Raw genomic sequence first — 6,877 nt, forward strand, 5'->3', positions numbered from 1 at the left:
AGTCCGACGTAGAAGGTTCTATATTAAAGGAATATAAAAAATCAGTGAGGTCCTTTATGTCTTCGCTTCTTTTTGGAAGTGAAAGGAAGACATAGAAGGTATAGGAGGCATAAAAATTCAATTCCTCTTACTAGTACGTAGAAGGACCTAGTTACTACTTACTACGGTTACTTTGTTATTTGTTCTTGGGATATTCTAGAATATATTTCATACATTCTCATATTTGATCATCTTTAATTGCTTCTGAGCGCTGTTTTGTTATGCGGGATCCTAACAGTTTTTCAGCTTCGAGAAGAAATGGTAGAATGAGACTTAGTGGATGTCATAGAGGCGCTTTACTTGGGGTGTGGGTTGAATATCCTTTCGTAAGCAAAAAACAGTAGACTTTTCTACCATTTTTGCTCGTGCACCCAGAATTCTTGCTGAGTAGGACTATCATATCACTATCGACATAACAGCATTGCAAAATCCTCTAATGCATAACATTTTGTTCTCCAATTAATTTTGCTTGCTGTTGGTGATTGCCGAGCTGTGTTGCTGACTGTTATGGTGAGTATGCAGTGACTGTGTTATGGAGTTCTAGTCTCCTTTACATTTTTAATAGGAGCTACCTAGGATTGTCCCTAGGATTGTCCCGTCGGTACTTGATCGGAAACAAACTAACAGCCTCTTCTTCAAATTTTCCCAGCTTAGAAACTTATCTCTTTCTTCTTCTGAATGGTACCAATTCAGCGCTGGACCGCAGCAACATTTTCTATTTGGTTAAATCATGCTTGAATTAAGCTAACTTTTATGGATTGCACATAACCTGGTTAGTTGATCTATACTTTCCGTATAACCCCTTGATATAATTTGTTTCTTTATAAGTGGTTGACTTTTAGAGCTACCTGTTGGAGAATTGATCTATACTTTTGAGCCTTCATATTAATATGGATGATGGGCGTACATAGTGGGCACCGAGTGGGCACAAGACAGCGCCAATACCAGACTCTTGAGATTTTTTTTTTTAATTTATCTCTTGAGATATTTTCTTTTACCTTTAGATAACTAAGCAAAGCTCAGTCTTGGAGCTTTCCACTGTATCAGTTAAAGTTGCATAAAAACGTTAAGAATCAATTCTCATGTTTCAAGTTCCATGTTTAAAGTCGGGAATTCAATTGACGTTTACTTCATGGTTGTGTTAGACTCTTGGGTGTGGAGCTTCTACTGAGAGCTTTTTCGATGTAATATCTAGTGTTTTTTATTGTTTAATTAGATGATATGCTAGCAAATGCCCCTCAGACTTTGATAGTTTTGGAGTTTTATTCTTTTTTTTTTTAATTTTTAATTTTTATTTTCTATTTTTTACTTTTTATGCTTTGGGTGATTTGGTGTTTTATCTTCTGCTATTTTTCTTACGTTAAAAATTTTGTTATGTAATAATACTAGCTATTTATTTGATTATTATTTAAATGAGGATCTTTGCACAACCTATCAAAAAATTGTGTTCAACTCGGTTATTATTGCTCATGTAGGATGAACTATTTGATTATTTTAAAGTTGCTGCTCAAAGATCTTGCAATTCGGAAACTGCAGTGCCCATAATTCATTAATATGCAGAGTTTAACAAATTTCTTCATTTTTTGAATATAGTTCTCCTCAAAGGCTATGACTACCATCCACTTCCCATATTTCTAATCTAATTTTTGTACTCCATTAACTTGTCCTTTGATTACGTTGAAATGTGGTGAGTTCTTACTGCTTTTTATTATACATGAAAATGGCAGAGGAACACAGCTTCTTGAAGAGAAATCAGCCTCCTTGATTTGGACATCCAGACAATTCAACTCCACTCTTGATCCAAAGCAGAGATTAATAGCACTGCATATCAAAGCTCTTTGGGTTGCCGAGTCAGAACTTGGATGAAATTTGAAAAGTGGTAATGTTTTTTCACATTCTAGCATTGTATCAATAGACTCTTCTTGAAATTTTATCATTTATGAAATTAAATTTATTTAGTTGCTATTTTGCTTTTGCATCAGTTTTTGTCGTTTTTCCATTACAATCAAGATTCGAGTACAATTTAAACTATGAACTATTTGTTTCAACTGTGCATATATCCAACTGATCTACCCTATGGCATACAAAAGTCACTTTCTATAGCATCTCAATATAACATTTTGTAAAACATGTTATGGTAAATGTTCAGCACTGCTTTTTAAGATGATAAAAAGTTAAATATTAATAAGCTTCATAAATGAAAATAATTTTCCGGCCGCGCCTCCCTTATTGTTCCTACAAACCTCCTTAATATCCCATTTTCCCCACTCTAATAAGCTAGGCAGGATAGGTGATAGGTCCCAAAAAATGAAAATATATATTAAGCATCCTCTTTTAGGGGATGGTGAGGATATCATTGTTCCCTCGTCGGAATCCATGGAAATATATATCATTCGAGCATCCTACTTTTTCTCATTTTGTCCATTGTATTGTAGGGATGGTAAGGACGTTTTTTTGGGAGGACCAGTGGGTGGGGGATAGTGCTCCTTCCATCTTTCAACATCTTCTTTCAAAGCCCGCCCGATCTTCAATTTTTTAGTTTGGTCTGTGAACTCCATGCCTTTCTCCTTTGGGTTCCATCGTCATCTGTCCAATAGGGAAACCATGGAGGTTACTTCCCTTCTTTCTTTATTAGACATGTGCACTTTTAGGGTGGGGAGGAGGGATGTTCACATATGGATCCTAATGAAGGGTTTTCTTCTAAATCCTTCTTCAAATTGATATTGGATGCATTCCTCGTTGAGGAGTGTGTTTGATGTGATTTGGAGGATTAAGATTCCTAAGGTAGTCATGTTCTTCATTTGTAAAGTCTTGTTTGGTCGCATGAACACTATTGATAGGCTTGTTTGGAGAAGAACTTCGCTTGCGTGTCCTTTTTGCTGTATTCTTTGACGGAAGTCAAAGGAAAAAATGGGCCATTTCCTTTGGGACTGCCAATATTTGAGGACTTTATGGAGCTTCTTCTTGCAGGACTTTGAGTTTAGATTCGTCGGGCATATTTAGGTGTTTATGTGATGATCAAGGACCTCATTCATTTGTGAGAAGTGAGAAAAGCAGTTTCTTGTGGTGTGTTGGGGTATGTGCAGTTGTTTGTTTGGGATATTTAGGGCGAGAGCAATGATACAGTTTTTAGAGGTAGGGACAATGATCCTTGTGAGGTTTGGTCTTCAGTGAGATTTTATATGTCCCTGTAGGCTTCTATTTTGAGGTTCTTTTGTAACTATTCTCTAGGGCAACTTAGTTGGAACCCCTTTCTCTAATTGGGGTGTTTTGTTCGGTTTATACTTTAGTTACATTTTATGTGCCCTTCTATTCTTTCATTTCTTTCTCAATGAAAGCAAGTCGTTTCTGTAAAAAAAATTAACAACTTTGGTCGTCTGAAGATTACTTCTGATTTTGATTCCTTCCCAGCCAATGGCGATGAGGACATGTCCTTCCATTTCATTGATGACAACACTACTCTGCACATTTGGCCCTAAATGCTGATTATACCAACAAAAAACACTCCCTAGAACGTGCAATCCCTTGAGCGCTTCAAGAACCACAACTTCTTAATGGTAACTGCTGCTACTGACGATCCTGCCATTCTTTGTATGGAAAATGAGGTTTGAACATGAGTTTTTCCCATTAAAAAGAGAAGAACTTTCTTGATGATAAGTTGTTTTCAAAATTTTAGTTTTTTGTTGTAAGACATTCATATCACTGGGTATTTAGGTATGTTGAGCTTCTCATTTATGTAGTGGAACACAAATCTCTATCCTTTGAAGCTTCTCATTGCTTATGGTCACATGTTCGGATTTGTGGAGAGATTCTGTGTTTGAATCTTTTGGTGAGTTAAATAATGAAAATCTTCATGTGCTGAAATTCATCATTGGGACATTTTTTTTTTTACAAAAACAGTTATCCTTGTAATATTTTATTATTTTCTATTTCTGTTTTATATTTTAAGAAAACCACAATTAAAAAATTGATGTCTAATTCATTCAAGTAGAGTTGGAGAATAATATGATTCTGGTAATTTTGATTGAAAAGAGAACCATTGTTCTAAGAATAATCACCATGCCTATGATGTATATTGTAGATTAAAGTTATTTGAACTTCTGCTTTCATTTATATTAATTCTTATACAAGAATTTAATTTGTGCAGGTATGACTCATTCTACACGAGCATTAAAATAAAATGTATAGTTTATGGATAAGTTGTACAATCTGAACTATTAGATTGGAACTGGCTAGCTAGGAGCTAGTTATAGGTGTTGTCAAATAGAAAAAGAAAAGCAAGATAGTTTGTGTTTGAGATAATCCAGCTACATCTTTTCGTGAGTTTTTCTATAAATATTTATTCTAAGGTGTTATCTTACAACATTAACTTGCTCTATCTTGAATTAGTTTATGGCTTTTGATTGCTGATATTAAATTCTACAAAGGAAATAAATTCTTGATTAGAAACGAAATTCCAATATATATAATGTTTTTCTTACATCGATATTACATGGTAGTCCTCCTTTTTCTTATTTGTTGTGGATGGTCAAAGTAACAATTGTCCAATTTATCTCATTACATAATGAGGTTGGTGTTTACTGTTTCTGTTGATTTGTTTCGTAATGACAAGTTTGTTCTCATGTTTGTATTAATGGTTGAAATAGAGCATAGGTGACTATGCTATTGCATTTCACGGTAGCTTCCACTTGAAAGTCCTTTCCTCAAAAACCACAAAATTCGGGTGTGGTTATAACAGTTGATTTCCATATTTTCTTCTCCTTTTCTCTTCAATGATGCATATTCTCTTTGATGTCAAGATTTTTCATGGGAGAATTCTCTCAACAAATAAAATACTTCTCTAGCTCCTGAAGCTAAACTACATCAAGCATAAGTGTTCAATCGAGAGAGAATTAGAGGATCAAGTACTAGAGATCCAATCATGTTGCATCATAATGTACATCAACACAAATTCAACACCACAAAATATGTTTCTTCAAAAACACATGCGAACAAATTGGCACGTTCAGTGGGACATCTCTACCTCTCAACTCTCTTGTCATCCAAATTTACAAGCAAACAAATGGGATTAAAGAAATCTGCAACCATATTAAGTGACGCTTCTTATACGGGACTTGTCACCTGCATTCTTTCAAAAGAGATCATCTAGGAACAAGGTCGAGGTTCTATCGTCACGTAGAGCATCCTTAAGCAGTTCATGGAATCTCCTAAACCTGGGGTTGTCATCAAGAAAAATCCTTTGTATGTCTATCACGATAGATCATGTAACAATTAAGGTTATCATGGCAGAAATGGAGAAGAAAATTAATCTCTTAATGAAAGCTATCAAGGAACAAGAACATGAAATCGCAAATTTGAGAGAGAACATTCAGACTCGTGAAACTGCTGAGTTGAGTCAAACTAATTTTGTCAAAGTAAATGACAAAGGGAAGAATATGGTGCAAAAAACCAACCACAACAACGATCGTCTTCGATTTCTTCCCTCTCAATTTAGCAACCACTAAATATGATTGCAAACTCCATTAGAGCTTAGTATGGAGGCTTTTCCCAAGCTTTTTTCATCTATTAAGCCATACATCAAAAGAATAAAAGATTTGAGAATGTCACTTCGATACCTACCTCTAAAATTCTAGCAGTTCGAAGCAACATTTCACCCACTTTATCAAAACATGAGAAAATGTAGGATTAAGAGGAGACCAACTTATTAGTCAATTCTTCTGAAGCTTGAAAGAAAATGCTTTCGAGTGGTACACACACCTAAAGCTTGAAGTGATTAACAGTTGGAAAGAACTAGAAGGAGACTTCCTAAACAGCTTCTATAGCACCAAACGCATAGTAAGCATGATGAAGCTTACAAATAGAAAATAACGAAAAGGACAACCCATCATGGACTACATCAACCAATGGAGAGCTTTGAGTTTTAACTACAAAGATCAACTCACTGAATTGTTTACTGTACAGATGTGGAGATGTGCACCCAAGGTATGCATTAAGGACTCCTCTACATTCTGCAGGGAATAAAGCTCCACACATTTGAAGAGTTGGCAACTCGTGCTCATGATATGGAGTTGAGCATGACCAATAGAGAAGCTAAGAATTTTCTCAATTCTGAAATAAAAAAGAACAAGAAAAAGATAAAGGGCATCAGAAGATAGTGAAGAGCGTTGTAAAGTAATTTGTGGTCATTAACATGACCCCACTAAAGTTCTCCAAAAAAAGGAGGTGGGAGCTGAAAAGAAAGATGATAAAGGTGAAAGACGTCACCTGACTTTGAAGGAAAGGCAAGAAAAAGTCTATCCGTTTTTTTATTCCGACGTAGCAGACATGCTAGAACAACTATTGGAGAAGCAACTTATCCAACTACCAGAATGTAAATGACCTAAACAAGCAGAAAAGGAAGATTATTCAAACTACTGCAAGTATCATTGGGTCATCAGCCACCTAATAGAAAAATGTTTCATGTTAAAAGAGTTAATCTTAAGGTTGGCTCGGGAGAAAAAGATTGAGCTAGATTTAGATGAAGTAGCTCAAACAAATCATGCGATGGTTTCATATGTTTCTACATCAAGGTTGCTTTATGAGAAAAAAAAAAAGGTCCAATTTGGGACTTTTGAGCATGTAGTTGTCTAGTTTTAGCAATAAGTCACACCAAAAAATCCTCAAGAAAAAGAAAGAAAGATCAAAGAAGACGACGAAGGTGGATAATGAAGGAAAATAAGACAAGTGCAACAGAAAGATGGATCTATTTTAATCTAATTGCAACTAAACAATTTAGTAATTAACATGCAAAACTACCCTAATTAGAACAAAATTAGGGTTAAAGGAAAACATGCCTTTG

At 35.2% G+C, this 6,877-nt stretch overlaps 1 long non-coding RNA gene across 7 annotated transcripts in view; it reads left to right on the top strand.

Annotated features, from left to right (window-relative positions):
- LOC103499345 (uncharacterized) overlaps window positions 1-4,402 on the top strand; it is a 4,814-nt gene extending 412 nt beyond the window's left edge. For 3 of the 7 annotated variants that reach the window (XR_007823878.1, XR_007823879.1, XR_007823873.1), the window contains 4 exons: window positions 1-1,918; window positions 3,451-3,644; window positions 3,754-3,868; window positions 4,187-4,402. The exon at window positions 1-1,918 is cut by the window's left edge. This is a non-coding gene — a long non-coding RNA (uncharacterized LOC103499345). Of the gene's footprint in view, window positions 1,919-3,450; window positions 3,913-4,186 lie in introns of those variants that run through there. The other 4 variants (XR_007823876.1, XR_007823877.1, XR_007823875.1 and 1 more) reach the window with 4 other exon arrangements.
- The last annotated feature ends 2,475 nt before the right edge of the window (window positions 4,403-6,877 follow it).

This window comes from Cucumis melo, chromosome 10, assembly GCF_025177605.1.
Source record: "Cucumis melo cultivar AY chromosome 10, USDA_Cmelo_AY_1.0, whole genome shotgun sequence".
Taxonomy (NCBI): Eukaryota; Viridiplantae; Streptophyta; class Magnoliopsida; order Cucurbitales; family Cucurbitaceae; genus Cucumis; species Cucumis melo.